At 44.2% G+C, this 16,425-nt stretch overlaps 1 long non-coding RNA gene across 2 annotated transcripts in view; it reads right to left on the reverse strand.

Moving 5' to 3' along the window:
- The window catches only part of LOC140608311 (uncharacterized), a 31,382-nt gene that overhangs the window by 1,121 nt on the left and 13,836 nt on the right, over window positions 1–16,425 (reverse strand). Inside the window, exons 2-3 of one of the 2 annotated variants that reach the window (XR_012010331.1) lie at window positions 13,700–13,821; window positions 12,976–13,135 (exon numbers count right to left, since the gene is read on the reverse strand). This is a non-coding gene — a long non-coding RNA (uncharacterized lncRNA). Of the gene's footprint in view, window positions 1–12,975; window positions 13,136–13,699; window positions 13,822–16,425 lie in introns of those variants that run through there. The other variant, XR_012010332.1, reaches the window with a different exon arrangement.

Here is a 16,425-nt window from a genome sequence, read left to right on the forward strand (position 1 = left end):
GGGTCCAAGTCCCTGCTCCCCTGTGTCGGGTATAGTTGAACCCAAGCTCGAGCTTGTTAATAAACCCTCGAGTACTTGCATTGGTGTCGGCTCCTTGGTGGTTTCTCGGATTCGCAATCTTGGGCACAACAGCAGTCATTTGTGTAGAAAGAAAATGAATATGCCCCATATGCCCCTTCTACACTTCATCGTCATCTTAGAGGCTACTCTGGGTTTTGTTCGAGAGTTACCTGGCAGACGGTTAGATGATGAGAACCCCACTCTCTAGTTTGACTTAGACCCTGGGGGATACCGGAGCCAGAATCCCAAGACACCTGCTGGGGTGGGAGTGAGCCCCCAGAGCACTGGGAAAGCCCAGAACGACTTCCTCTCCCTTCCAATCCAGCACACCCAGAATACCCGTCTTAAAGAGTGAGTCCAATGAAAACTACACCTTTAATGCACAGCTGTGTTTATAGGTCTTTGTGTGTGTGTGTGTGTGTTCAAAATGTTTTTGAATAAAGCACAGTGTTTAATCCTTTCTTCCTTCAAATCACAAATTCAAAATAGTGACATTGTAAGCTCTTCAAATTCTGGCCAAAACAGATCTCTTGGGGTTTTCAAAATTCACAATGGTGAAGCAAAGCAGAAGTCTTCTCTTTTTGAGAATGCTGTTGTAATTCTGGGGGCACAAAATGATAGCAGCCCAGATTAGGCGGTAGTGAGAGGCAGAGAGGCAAGAAATAGTTTGTAGGTAGAAACCTTGGGGCTTGGAAATGGACTAGAAAAGGCAGGGGAGAAAAGAAAGTATCTATACTGATTACAGCGGATCTGGAGCAGGTATTGGGCACGGGGAAGTGCCATGCAGTGCCATGAGGAAGAAAGGCAGAGAATGCTTTAGAGGGGGAAGTCAAGGACTCAGATTTGGACCTAAGAAGCTTGACATGATTTCTGCCGGGTCCCAGTGAGCAGATAAGTGATCAGTGGGACATAAACACGTAGAGCTCAGAAAAGATGTCAGGGCTTCCTTCTGAAGAGGGAATCTAGAAAGATAAGGGAAAATTAGGAGAGGGTCTTGTCATGGAAACGTGGAGAAGAGAGTGCTTCCATGAGCCCAGTGGGGAATGGCATCTGGCGCCGTGAAGAGGCCAACATAGGAGGATGGAAAACCATCTACTGGATTTAGAACATGGAGGTCCCTGGTGAGCTCTGCAAACCTGGGCTGTGTGGCCTTAGGAGGTGAAGACAGAAAAAAAAAAGGAGGTGAAGACAGTGAATGACTCAATGTTGAAGGAGTAAAGTTAAGGGTAGACAATTTTTTGAAAATGCTTTTCTGGAAAAAGCAGCAGATATAAGGCAATGACCATAGGTGCTGAGGGCTTAAAAGAGTTTGTTTTGAAGGTCACTTGGGTGGTTCAGTGGTTGAGCATCTGCCTTTGGCTTAGGGTGTGATCCTAGGGTCCTGGGATCGAGTCCCTGCATGGGGCTCCCTGCATGGAGTCTGCTTCTCCTGCCTGTGTCTCTGCCTCTCTCTGTGTCTCTCATGAACAAATACATAAAATCTAAAAAAAAAAAAAAGAAAAAAGTTTGGTTTTGTATATTAATTGAAATATAATTGACATATAATTGTATTAGTGAAGGTGGACAACAAAATTATTTGATACGTGTATATATTGCAAAATGATCACCACAATAAGTCTCATTAACCTCCATCACCACCACTCACAGTGACACATTTATTTCTAGAGGTAAGAGTTTTAAGATCTACTCTCTTAGCAACCTTCAAATATATAGCACTGTATTTTTAAAAATACTTATTCATTTATTCATGAGAGACACAGACTGAGAGAGGCAGAGACACAAGCAGAGGAAGAAGCAGGCTCCATGCAGGGAGACTGATGTGAGACTCGATCCCAGGACTCCAGGATCACACCCTGGGCCAAAGGCAAGCGCTCAACCGCTGAGCCACGCAGGCGTCCCCAGTACGGTGTTATTAATCGTAGTCATTATGCCTTACTTTACATTCTCAGGATTTGCCTATCTCAATACAGGAAGTTGGTAGCTTTTGACCCCCTCACCATTTCTCGCACTCCCACCCTCTGCCTTGGGCAACCACCAACCTGTTCTTTGTATCTATGAGATTAGGGGTTTTTTAAGATTCCACATATAACTGAGACCCTACAGTATTTGTCTTTCTCTGTCTGATTTATTTCACTTAGCACTATCCCTCTAGGTCCATATTTTCGTTTTTAAGATGAGAAAATTCTGTGTGTTTATGTGCTGATGGGAATGATCCAGTAAAAAGGAAGAATTTGATGATGCAGAAGAGAGATTGGAGAAAAGCACAGAAGCCAAATTTTGAAAAGGCTGGAAGGAATGAGGTGGTTCATATTGGGTGAATTTGCGGAGCTCCTGCCTGTCAGAGAACCTGGGGAAGGGTCTGACCTGAGCTGGTTTGGTTATGCACAGTTGAGGTTCTTTTTGCCAGGAAAGGCAGCTGAAAGACGTTACACAAGATCAAGGTTAGGGATCCCTGGGTGCCGCAGCGGTTTGGCGCCTGCCTTTGGCCCAGGGCGCGATCCTGGAGACCCGGGATTGAATCCCCCGTCGGGCTCCCGGTGCATGGAGCCTGCTTCTCTCTCTGCCTGTGTCTCTGCCTCTCTCTCTCTCTCTCTCTCTCTCTCTCTCTGTGACTATCATAAAAAAAAAAAAAAAAAAAAAAAAAGATCAAGGTTAGCCAGACTCCCCACCCCAACCCCCACTACCCTACCCCCACCCCCCACCACACAAAATTAGGATGAAGATAAAGATATTTACTGGGTAAAGAGTTACTAGCAAAGAGGTCACAACATAGTTCACGCCAGTTCTACAAACACAATCCAATCCTTGTTCTGTGACCTAGTAGGATCAGTAGGTTGCATTTTTGTGTCTGTTCCTTGCTACTGGCCCAGCAAGCTGATGGCTTGGCCATATGGTTTGTTTTGGCCAAGGAAAGATGACTGGAAGCCATATGTGTTGCTTCCATGTAGAGGTTTTAAGATCCTTCTCTTGGTTCCACCGTCATTCTTTTTTTTTTTTTTTTTTTTTCCCACCATCATTCTTTGTCCCAGTATATCCCAGCGAGGACTGCTTGGAAGGAAGGAAGAGCAGAACCCTGGTCAGCCTACAGCCAGGATACCACAAGCCTTGATCATTGTAACTGAAAGTCCGGAAATTGTAACATAGCATGAACTAGGAAAGGCTTACCAATACATAGGAATTCCAACCTACATATTCCAATTCTACAAAAAATTCACTTGGGCAGCTTTGCCAAGGCAACGTTCTGTGGATTTTCTTTGGGATGGCTGTACATAGGAAGCCACATCTTTAAGAGCTGCAGGCTAGAGGGCAGCCCCGGTGGCGCAGCGGTGCCTGGGGTGTGATCCTGGAGACCCAGGATCGAGTCCCACATCGGGCTTCCTGCGTGGAGCCTGCTTCTCCCTCTGCCTGTGTCTCTGCCTCTCTCTTCGCTCTCTCTGAATGAATAAATAAATAAATCTTAAAAAAAAAAAAAAAAAAAAAGAGCTGCAGGCTAGAGACTTCTGTGGTTACTTTTCCTGTGCCCAGGTAAGGCAGGTAGACAGGTATGGGGAATGTTCTCCAGCGGTTTTCACTGGTCCATATGTATCCGATGCCTTTAACATCTCCAAGCAGCAGCAACTTTCTAATATCCATCATTGTATTTAAGAGGCCAATAGGGTGGCTCAGTGGTTTAGTGCTGCCTTCAGCCCAGGGCGTGATCCTGGAGATGCAGGATCCAGTCCCACGTTGGGCTCCCTGTGTCGAGCCTGCTTCGCCCTCTGCCTCTCTCTCTCTGCCTCTCATGAATAGATAAATAGAATCTTTTTTTATTTATTCATGAGAGGCACACAGAGAGAGGCAGAGACACAGGCAGAAGGAGAAGCAGGCTCCATGCAGGGAGCCCAACGTGGGACTGGATCCCGAGTCTCCAGGATCACGCCCTGGGCTGAAGGCGGCACTAAACTGCCGAGCCACCGGGCTGCCCAATAAATAAAATCTTTAAAAAATAATAATAATAAGAGGCCAATAAAAGCCTGTATCTTAACATCCAACATATTAATACATGAAGGGTCAGTCTAAATAAGAAAAGGCCAATATCAAGATTTGTTGTGGCCACCCCTGGAGCATGGCCCTTCCTAATATAATGCTGGACACCCTGGACTTGGCCCCCCCCCCTTTTTTTTGAGTCTGTAACCCTTTATCAACAGCAAAAATAGGAGGTTTTTGTCATATGACACAGGTAGTAATTGGCAATAGTACAGATTTATTATAGGTTGAACAGATCAATTTAAAAATATAATTTCTAAAAAAAACAAAAATAAAATAAAATAAAACTATAATTTCTTGGGACGCCTGGGGTGGCTCAGTGGTTGAGGGTCTGCCTTTCGCTCCGGGTCTGATTCTGGGTCCTGGGACCGAGTACCGCATTGGGCTTCCTGCTTGGGGCCTGCTTCCCCTCTGCTGTGTCTCTGCCTCTCCTTCTGTGTCTCTCATAAATGAATAAGTAAAATCTTTTAAAAATAATAATAATTTAAAAAAAAAAAAATAATAATAATAATAATTTCTTGGGATGCCTGGCGGCTCAGGCGGTAGAGTGAGCAACTCGACCTCGGGCTTGTGGGCTTAAGTCTCACATGGGATATAGAGATTACTTAAAAATAAAATATTTTAAAAATAAAAAACTTTAAATGCCATTTATTTACTTAGAGGCAGGACAAGTGACCAAGAAGATTCTCCTCTCAGAGTTTTGTTGGGGGCATGGTGGTCAGTGTCCCTTTCTGTTACCCCCAGTTCTATTGCTTTGCCTCTCCCTCTCCATTCCATTTCTGCTGCTGCAACAATGCTTTCAGACTTCATATATACCTTTTTATCTTCAATTCTCTTGCTTCCCACCTTGAAAAGAATAAACTTTTCTCCTTTTTAAAAGAAAGATTCTATTTATTTATTCATGAGAGACAGACAGAGAAAGAGAGAGAGGCAGAGACATAGGCAGAAGGAGAAGCAGGCTCCCTGTGGGGAGCCGGTGTGGCACTCGATCTCAGGACCCTGGGATCATGACCTGAGCCAAAGGCAGAGGCTCAACCACTGAGCCACCCAGGCGTCCCAAGAATAAATTTTTCAATTAACAAAGTCATCTATTGTTAGCACAACTGTAAGAATGTGAAGCCAAGGAGAAAGCCCCCCAAAAGTCAAATGGATGATGGAAAAATCAGCAGAGGCTCATGCTACAGGTAGACCTTGAGGACATTTGCTGAGTGAAATGAGGCAGACACAGAAGGACAAATACTGTGGAATTCCACCTCCATGAGGTACCCGGAGTGGTCAAATTCACAGAGCCAGAAAGGAGAGGGGTGGTCCCCAGGGCCTGGGGGCCAGGGTATGAGTTGTTATTTCGAATATGTAGTTCAGTTCACAAGATGAAAGGCATTCTGGGAATCGATTGTGCAACACTGTGAATGTACTTAACATTAATGAACTGGACGCTTAGAAATGGTCAACATGGTAAATTTTATGTTACATATATTTTACCACAGTTGAAAAAGAAAGAAAGAAAGAAATCAATCTGTAGAGCCTCTCCAGGAAGCTGGGCTAGGACAGTTTATACATGGTGAGGAAAATACCAAACAGCAGCAAAACACAAGCTGTAGGCCCCCTTCTGTCCACACAGGTCACTTCTGTGTCCTGGTAGTGCCCAGTCCTGAGTTTACCCAGTTTGACACTAGGAGACCCATAAAGCTGATTTGATGCACCTGCAGACCAGGATTCAACACCAAATGTATGTTAAAGAAACTCTTCTGTGCACTAGAGCTTTTTTTTTTTTTTTTTCCAAAGACATCCTTTTTTCTTCTCTTTTACATCAGGAAAGCTTGCCAAACCATACAACAAAGAACAAGTAATTAAGAACTGATGTTGTTAACAAGCCCTATCTGTTTTCATTCATAATAAGAAAGCTTTCAATATCCCTATGCGAGAAGGTCTTGATTTCAATGATAACCAGAACATGGAAAGGATGGGATTAATTGAAGTCCCTTTGGCCTTTGCCCAAGTTGGCTCCCGCAAAGTTTGGCAAGATATAGGGACATCTCTCGAAGAACTCAGATTAGGCAAGGGAGCGCCCTGAGGAAGTGGATCAGATCAATTAGAACTTGCCCTGAAGGTCACAGGGCAACCTGTCAAAAACACTGCGGGTAGCTGCAGCAAAATGCCTCTGGGGCCTAGAATGGAGAGAAGGCACTCTCCCTGCACATGCCTGCCTGGCCTCTGGGATGCATCAGTGCACCTGTACTTAGGAGCACAATCTCCCAACAGGGACACAGCGAGTTCTTCGCTCTCTTCCCCAGAAAAACAAGGACTGAGGTCAAGAGAAAGCTTGCTGTGTCTACATAATGAGCCTCTTGAGTTTGGGTGACCTCATGACTGATAGGGAAGATTATGACGAGACTGAATGAGTGTCCTCTGGATCCCAAGCCAGTCATCCCCCTGCCCTGCACCAAATCACCTTAACCTTCTATTCCTGTCTGCCCTTGGACTTTCCCCTCAAATACATTCAGGTCTCCCAGAGTTCTGTCTCAGAGCTGAAATATTTCTTTCTTTCAATTTTATTTTTATGTTTTGGAAAGATTTTATTTACTTATTCATGAGAGACACAGAGAAAGAGAGGCAGAGACACAGGCAGAGGGAGAAGCAGGCCCCACACAGGGAGCCCGAACGTGGGACTCGATCCCGGGTCTCCAGGATCAGGCCCTGGGCTGAAGGCAGCGCTAAACCGCTGAGCCACCCGGGCTGCCCCTCAATTTTATTTTTAAATAATCTCTATGTCGGGATCCCTGGGTGGCGCAGCGGTTTAGCGCCTGCCTTTGGCTCAGGGCGTGATCCTGGAGACCCGGGATCGAATCCCACGTCAGGCTCCTGGTGCATGGAGCCTGCTTCTCCCTCTGCCTGTGTCTCTGCCTCTCTCTCTCTCTCTGTGTGACTATCATAAATAAATGAAAAAAAAAAATTTAAAAAAAAAATAAATAAATAATCTCTATGTCCAGCATGGGGCTGAAACTCACAACCCTGAGATCAAGAGTCATGTGCTCCACCAGCTGAACCAGCCAGGAGCCCCAGAGCTGAAGTCTTTCTTAAGCCAACTTATATGTTGTTTAAAGTATATCCCTTGAAAAAAAATAAATAAATAAAGTATATCCCTTGAGGGGATCCCTGGGTGGCTCTGCGGTTGGGAGCCTGCCTTCGGCCCAGGCTTCTCCCTCTGTCTGTGTCTCTGCCTCTCTCTCTCTCTCTCTCTCATGAATAAATGCAATCTTTAAAAAAAAAATAAAGTATATCCCTTGATATTCGGGTGGCTTTACTTACAAGGGTAAAGAGGTGGGGTGAGGATGGAAATGGCATGAGGGTCTGAGGTATTGATTTGTTATATCTCTCACCCTTTTTTTTTTTTTTAAGATTTTATTTAGGGATCCCTGGGTGGCGCAGCGGTTTGGCGCCTGCCTTTGGCCCAGGGCGCGATCCTGGAGACCCGGGATCGAATCCCATGTCGGGCTCCCAGTGCATGGAGCCTGCTTCTCCCTCTGCCTGTGTCTCTCCCTCTCTCTCTCTCTCTCTCTGTGACTATCATAAATAATAAAAAAAAAAAAAAGATTTTATTTATTTATTCATGAGAGACACACAGAGAAAGGCAGAGACACAGGCAGAGGGAGAAGCAGGCTCCATGCAGGGAGCCCGACATGGGACTTGATCCCCGGACTCCAGGATCACGCCCTGGGCTGAAGACAGGGGCCAAACTGCTGAGCCACCCAGGAATTCCTCTCTCAGCTTTTAAAGTTAGGTACGTACCATACAGCAAAGGCAAACACGGTAGCATTTTCACCAGAACCAGGGCCCCTACAATTGTGACAATTGCCTTTGGTGGCCTACAACCTCCATTTGGTAGCATCCTCCAACCACCGCAGGCCTTGGTATGTTCATACCTCTCTTCAAAATTATTTTTAATTTCTAGGAGTACCTGGCTGGCTCAGTTGGTAGAGTATACAGCTCTTGATCTTGGAGTCATGTGTTGAGCCCCATGTTGGGTATAAAGATTGTTTAAATCAACTTAAAAAACTCTTAAAAAAAACCTCTTAAAATAATTATTGTTCATTTCTAACTTTAGATGTTGGGTGATAAGCAATCTGATTAGGTTATTGAGTAATAATGACAAAAGAAAAGGAGTGGTGTCAAGATAAGATGGAAGCTATTGATCTAGCATTTCAAAGGAAGAAATGAATGATTCTATAAACCCCCATCATGTAAAATTCCAAAGTGTGTTATTAAACTGATGGCTTGTGGGATGCCTGAGTGGCTCAGTGGTTGAGCATCTGCCTTTGGCTCAGGGCAGGATCCTGGAGTCCTGGAATCGAGTCCCATGTTGGGCTCCCTGAATGGAGCCTGCTTCCCCCTCTGCCTGTGTCTTTCATGAATGGATAAATAAAATCTTAAAAAAAAAAGTCTTTATCTGTTAACAATGCATACTGGAATGTCTGTGAGTTGTGTAGATGCTGGAGGCACCCCCAGCAAAAGTGGAGTTTAGTGAAACAAGATAGACAAAATGTTAGTAATTGCTAAAATTTATCTCATGGAGGTTCATTGTAATACTCTCTCTCTTGGGATGCCTGGGTGGCTCAGCGGTTGAGCATCTGCCTTTGGCTCAGGGCATGATCCTGGAGTCCCGGGATCGAGTCCCACATCGGGCTCCCTGGATGGAGCCTACTTCTCTCTCTGCCTATGTCTCTGCCTCTCTCTTGCTGTGTCTCTCATGAATAAATAAATAAATCTTAAAAAAAAAAAAAAAAAGATTTTCTTGGAAAATACAAAAAGCTAAACAAAATAGGGATCCCATTAAAAAATTAATAAATTTGGGCAACCCAGGTGGCTCAGCAGTTTAGCGGCACCTTCAGCCCACGGCCTGATCCTGGAGACCGGGGATCGAGTCCCACTTCAGGCTCCCTGCATGGAACGGAGCCTGCTTCTCCCTCTGCCTGTGTCTCTGCCTCTCTCTCTCTCTCTCTGTGTGTGTCTCTCATGAATGAATAAATAAAATATTTTAAAATAATTAATAAGTTCATTAAAATGTTTCATATACTTAATAATTATCTGTTTGATGGGCACAGAGTTCTACATATCTATTAGATCAAGCTTAATAATTTTATATCCATGTTCATTTTGTGTTATTTTATTTTATTTATTTCTTCATGACAGACACAGAGAGAGAGGTAGAGGCATATGCAGAAGGAGAAGCAGGCTCCATGCAGGAAGCCTGATGATGCGGGACTTGATCCCAGGACCCCGGAATCACCACCTGAGCCAAAGACAGATGCCCAACCACTGAGCCACCCAGGCATCCCTCATTTTGTGTCTGATCTTGAGTTTCTTTTTTTTTTTTTTTAAGATTTTATTTATTTATTCATGAGAGGCAGAGGGCAGGGGGAGGGAGGCAGAGACACAGCAGAGGGAGAAGCAGCCTCCCTGATGAGCAGGGACTTCTGACATGGGACTCGAGTCCCATGGGACTCTAACCCTGGGATCATGACCTGAGCTGAAGACAGACGCTTAACCAACTGAGCCACCCAGGCACCCTTTTATTTATTTTGATTTATTTTTTAGATTTTTATTTATTTATTCATGAGAGACAGAGACAGAGAGAGACGCAGAGACACAGGCAGAGGGAGAAGCAGGCTCCATGCAGGGAGCCCGATGTGGGACTCGACTTCAGGTCTCCAGGATCAGGCCCTGGACTGAAGGCAGCACTAAACTGCTGAGCCACCTGGGCTTCCCCCTTTTGATTTATATATGTATATATATTTTTTTGATTTATATATTGATGCAAATCATTAGATGTGTACAAATTCAGAACTGTTGTAACTTTCTGAGATTTGAAAAAAATCGTGCAATACTGATTCTCTTTATCCTTTTATCTTCTGGTGGTGCATTAGCTTGGGCTGCCACAGCAAAATACCATAGAATAGATGTGGAGCTTCAACAACAGGAATGTATTTTCTCAGTTTTGGAGGCTGGATGTCTGAGATCAGCATGGTTGGGTTCTGGTGAATCATCTTTTCTTGCAAATGGTTGCCTTCTTGCTGTGTGTTTCCATGGCCTCTCCTGGTGTGTGCTCACAGAGAACAGGAGAGAGCTCCAGTCTCTCTTCCTCTTCTTAAACATGAATCTTATGGGATCTAGGGCCTCTCTTAGGGTATCATTTAGCTCTAAGCCACTGCCAAGATCCCACCTCCAAACAATCACACAAGGCCTTGTTCAGGGCTTGAATATATGAATTTGGGAAGGACACAAACATTTAGTCTGTAAAGTTTCATTTTGCTATCTCAGCTTTATTGGAGGGAATGATTTCTTGATATATCATTTTCCTTTATTTTAAATCTTTAATTTAAGCATGTCTGGGTGGCTCAGGGGTTGAGCATCTGCCTTTTGCTCAAGTTGTGATCCCTGGGTCCTGGGATCAAGTCCTGCATCGGGTTCCCTCTGCCTGTGTCTCTACCTCTCTGTGTCTCTCATGAATAAATAAATAAAATCTTGAAAAAAAACAAAAAAACAAAAAACAAAAAACAACCCAACCTTTTGATTTAGTTATGTTTGGGGTGGATTTCTCATAAGTAGCATAGACTTAGATAGTGTTTCTTATCCAATCTGAAAATCTTTTGGATGATTGATAAATGTAATTATATAATGCACCTATTACATGAATGATAAGTAGAAAACATTATACTTACCATATTCCATTGTCAGTTTTTATTCTATTTGAATTGGAAGCTGCTACTTTTCTTCAATTCTGGGCCATTCTCAGCCAATTTCTATTAAAAAAATTCCTCCTTTACCTGCATTCTTCCTTACTTCTCCTCACATTTCATACTTTTTAGCCACCATTTCTTTCCCTTTCTCTTTTTCCTTAAGTACACTGTGTGTCCTGCATGGGGCTTGAACTCAAGACCCTGGGATCAAGAGTCACATTTCTACCCACTGAGCCAGCCACACGCCCCTCCACCATTCCTCTTAATCATGCTTTCGTAAACTCCTCTCTTCATTTCTTTGTGTCCTGGTCTGGATGGCTTCAGATGTCTCTTCCAAGTTACTAATCTGTTTTTCAGCTATGCCTAAATTGCTATTGAATCTGCTAATTGAAGTTTTTCAAATTCTCATGGTCCTCAATGAAGGTTGCTTTCTCTGTGGGAGCTCCATGTGTCGTGATTTGTAACAGCTTTCTATCTAATGGTTTGCTTGTTTTTTTTGACAGAGAGAGAGAGCAAGCATATGTGCAGGGGGCTGGGGGAGAAGGGGAGGGGAACAGGAGAGAGAATTTCAAGCAGGCTCCACACTAAGCCTGACCTGGGGCTCGATCTCACAACCCTGAGATCATAAGAGCCGGGCAATTAACCAGCTGAGCCACCCAGGTGCCTCCTACCTAGTGGTTTTGTTTCTGCCAGGTTCAGGGTGGAGTGGAGGGGGGTATTCAGTGGTTCTAGTTAAATCTCTCTTTCCCATCCTCCTTGCCTCCCTCTCTCTCCTCTCTCTGCTAAGAGAAAAGTCCTGGGTTTGTAGAAGTCAGGACCTAGTTGGGAAAACAGAAACCATGCTTCTATTTTAAACAGAGGGACTTAATACAGAGAATTAACAACCTAGGCATTGAAAATCTAAAGGCGAAACGGAGATACCCAGGTAAGCCCGAGATTAGGAACTGCAGGAAGCAAATTAAATTCCCTTGGGCTGAGGGAACAAAATGAAAGAAGTGGGATGACCAGAGCTAAAAATTTGAAAGAAGGACCCCACGTGCTACTATTCAGACTCCTGAGGGGACATATCACAGATGGAAGAAGGGTAGTTGCCAGAGGGTTGGGGGCAGAGAATAGGAGTTAGTGTTTAATGGATACAGAGTTCCAGTTTGGGGAGATGAAGAAGCTCTGGAGACGGATGGTGGTGACGGTTGCAGAATATTGTGAATGAGCTTAGTGTCACAGAACCATAGGCCGCCAAGTGGCTGAAATCTACGAACGCACTATAAATCAATAAATCCTGGTCACTGTTACTAAGGGAAAAAAAAAAAAACAACTTCTGTTTATCAAAATGTTTTTGCTAAGTCATCCTAACCTTTGGATTTCCAAAGAGAAACACAAAGTAGATTTTGCTGGAGTGCCTTCTTTCCTGGAATTTCTGATTCTATTTGATTGTACAACTGCCAGAAATTAAGATGCGGAGGAAGGTTAACCATTCTCTACAACCCTGTTACTAAATTTTAATGCCTGCGGATTTCAGATGGAATCCTGCCACAGGTAGGGTCATTTATTAGGCAAACATATATGAGCAAACAAGAACATAAGAACAGTTCACCTGGGGCAGCCCGGGTAGCTCAGAGGGTTAGTGCCGCCTTCAGCCCAGGCTGTGATCCTCGAGACCCAAGATCGTGTCCTGCGTCAGGCTCCCTGCATGGAGCCTGATCCTCCCTCGGCCTGTGTCTCTGCCTCTCTCTCTCTGTGTGTCTTTCATGAATAAATAAATAAAATCTTAAAAAAAAAAAAAAAGAACAGTTCACATAACTTGTCTGTATTACTTTTTTTTTTTTTTTTTTTTTGCCATCAATTAGTTTCTTTTTTGTTGTTGTTTTTAAAGAGAGAGAGGCAGAGACACAGGCTGAAGGAGAAGCAGGCCCCATGCAGGGAGCCCAATATGGGACTCGACCCTGGGACTGCGGGATCACGCCCTGAGTCAAAGGCAAGCAAGCGCTCAACCGCTGAGCCACCCAGGCATCCCTCAAATGTCTTCTTGTGATTAAATCCAGACTATGCATTTTCAGCGAGAATGCTACAGAAATGTGTTGTGTCCTTCTCATCTATTGTATGTGTTAGTTAGCGTTTTCCAGAGAAGCAGAACCAATAGGATATGGACACATATATAAAAGGACGTTTGTTATGAGGAATTGTCTTACAGGATTATGGAGGCTGGGAAGCCCCACCATCCGCCTTCTGCAAGCTGGAGACCCAGGAAAGGGTGTGATTCAGTCCAAGTCTGAAGACCCGAGAACCAGGGAGCCAATGGCACAAATCTCAGTCTGAGGGCAGGAGAGGATGAGTTGAGCTGTCCACCTCAAGGGGTGAGGCAAGGGGAAGGGGGTAAATTCCTTCTTCCTGTCTTTTTTTCTATTCAGGCACTTAAATGATTGAGTGAGGCTTACCCACACAGGGGAGGGCAGTCTACTTTCCTGAGCCCACTCATTCAGACTCCAATCTCAGCCCAGAGCACTGTGTTATCTGGGCACCCCTCCCCATGGCCCCCTGGGCCGGTCAAGTTGGAATCGTATTGGGAGATATAGATACATTTAGGATGATTTAGGATGATCTGGATATGTTTCAATACTGATGATATCAACTTGATCACAGCATTCTCCACTATAAATTTACTATTTTCCCATTGAACTCAGTAAGGGTCTTGTGGAGATATACTTTGAGGCTGTGCAAATATCCTGTTTCTGATCATAATTGTGCCTACTAATTTTAGCAATTGTTTTTGCCTGCAACGATTACTACTGTGATTTGCCATGTGGTGATTTTCTAGCTTCTAGTGTCCTTTCCACACTTATTAGTGGGAATTTACTATTAAAAAGAGTCCTGCTCACGTCTCAGAGAGAATTGGGGGGACTGTGTCCCAGCTGGCTGGTTTGCTGGTGGTGATGCTTCATGGTCACCTTTGTCCAGAAGAGAAATCAGAGGTCAATGAAAAGGTGCTGGCTTTCTGACCCTGCAGAGAAGAAATTGGTTATCAGTTTTTCATATTGTTCCCTACATTTTGATGTGATTGCACTACCATGAATTTAATGATATCACTCCCATTGTTGAATAGCGCCTACACAACAGACTACTGAATGAGAGTAGGGTAGAAGCGCAATGAACATCTTGCATTCAATTTTCCCTCCTTGTCAGAAGCAAAGAAAAGACACACTTCTCAAACCCAGCATGAATGAGATGATGACCTTTATGAACTCTGATAGCTTTAGATAATCTAACAAAGCCTTTTCATTGGACTTGGGTAGAGGCTCAGGAGGTGCCTTTGACTCAAGAACAAATTTGATCTGAAAGGGATTTTGGTTTCTATTTTTTCCTTCATAGGAGTAGAAAGCACAACCTTTCCTCTCTTACAGAAAACCACTCTCCAGGTGGAGAAATATGGCCAGGATCTTTTATTGGATGAATTCCAAGTGTTTTAGGGTTGGGAACTCACAACCTCTCATAATACTTCCTTGCAGGGAGGCAAAGGCTAGAGAATCATTTTGTGTAAAAACCAAGTAGAAGGAGGGCACTAGTAATAAAAAAGAACAACCCACCTTGCAGAAAGGTGGGTTGATGGCTAGACCTGAGATAATTGCAGCACTCATTGGTGAGGTGTGCAAATAAATAAATAAAATCTTAAAAAAAAAAAAAGCAAATTAGATCGTACTTAAAACCTCTCAGTGGTTTTCCACTGCTTTTTTTTTTTTTTTTCAAAAAGAGCCATAGGCTTTTTAAAAAAGATTTTATTTATTTATTCATGAGAGACACAGAGAGAGAAAGAGAGAGGCAGAGACACAGGCAGAGGGAGAAGCAGGCTCCATGCAGGGAGCCCAACGTGGGACTCAATCACGGGTCTCCAGGATCACACCCTAGGCCAAAGGCAGACGCTCAACCACTGAGCCACCCAGGCATCCCATCCCACTGCTCTTATCATGAAGATTAAAAAATAAAATCCTTACCTTCTTGAATCTGGCACCCATTCTCCGAAACGGACTTTATCCCTTTTTTTTTTTCCTAGAAAGTGTAATACTTCCTCCTACCTCACAGGGTCTTCCACATGTTCTTCTCTCTTATAAATCATTTCCCTCCCTCTTACGAGACTCTCCCCCTTTTACTTATTATCTCCTTCTAATCCTTTAGAAGATCTGAGCTTAATCCCTCCCTGAGCACCATGCTATAAAGCAGCCTGAGATCAAAGTCCATGTGGAGAGAGGAACCTGGCCATCCAGCTCTTCCAACCATCCTGGCCCCTCAGGCTACAAGGTGAGGGAGGCCATCTTGGTCACCCCCCAGCGCCCGCTGGGTGCAGGCAGATGGGGGAGCCCAAGTGAGGCAGCAACAAAACTGCCTCATCAACCATCACAATTGTACTAAACTAACAAACAAGTTATTATTTTATTGTATTTGTTTTATTTTATCTTATTTTATTTTTTGAGAGAGAGAGAGAGCACTCGCATGCATGGGTGGGGAGGAGGGTAGAGGAAGAGGAGACAGAAAGTCAGGCAGGCTCCTGTTGAGCATGGAATCTGAGGCAGGGCTCGATCTCATGACCCGGAGATCATGACCTGAGCTGAAATCAAGAGCTGGAAGCTCAACCAACTGAGTCACCCAGGTACCCCTAAGTAACCACCAATGTCTTGGGGTATTTGCTATGTAGTAATGGACAGTTGATTCATTCTTACTGGAATTCTTGAGTTATGCATGAAAGACAGCTCCCTGATATTGTGTGGAATATTCCCTCCACCTCCCTGCTCTCTTGGACAACACTGGAGTTTCTGAGTCACTGTCTGCTTGAAAGATTGATACTCTCATACCAGCAGGTCAGTGAGTAGAGGGGGGAGATGGCTTCTCCCTTCCCATTTTGTGCTCTTCGCCTCCCTAAAAATGCAACATTGTATGGGGCAGGGACCTTCTCATTTAGTTAACTGGAAGTTGGAATAAATTGAAAAGAGTATTTCAGTGCTCAAGTTTTTGACAACTTTTTTTTTCCCAGAGGAGGAAATGGAAATCCCTTAATTTGGCCCCTCGCAAAAGGTCCTTTGGTGGATACTCCCCATGCCAACATTGACCCCCTTACCCTTGTTGGTTTTGTTTTTTTTTAAGATTTGTTTTATTCATTCATGAGAGACACAGAGAGAGAGACAGAGACACAGGCAGAAGGAGAAGCAGGCTCCATGCAGGGGACCCCGATGTGGGACTCCATTCCAGGACCTGGGGATCACGCCCTGAGCCAAAGGCAGATGCTCAACCACTGAGCCACCCAGGTGGCCCTACCCTTGTTTTTTTATTGAGGACCCTTCTTCAACTCTTTTCATGTGACTCTTTGCCCATCGTCTTTGGGAAACCACCCTAATAGAGACACCTCATCGTCACCTACATCAGTTTCTACTCCCTTAGCTAGTAGTGCAAGTCTCAAGTGTAAACCACTCAGTCTAGGGTGCTGGGATGTTCTTCATGCCCGCAGGTCAGTAGCATAGGGGTGTCTGAACGAGAAAATGCTCTGGTGTTGGTGGCTTCCCAGTCTAGTGTGAGTATGGTTCTCTAGGATGATGGATTTCCTTCAAAAATCCTTGGG

Source organism: Canis lupus, chromosome 17, assembly GCF_048164855.1.
Source record: "Canis lupus baileyi chromosome 17, mCanLup2.hap1, whole genome shotgun sequence".
Classification (NCBI taxonomy): Eukaryota; Metazoa; Chordata; class Mammalia; order Carnivora; family Canidae; genus Canis; species Canis lupus.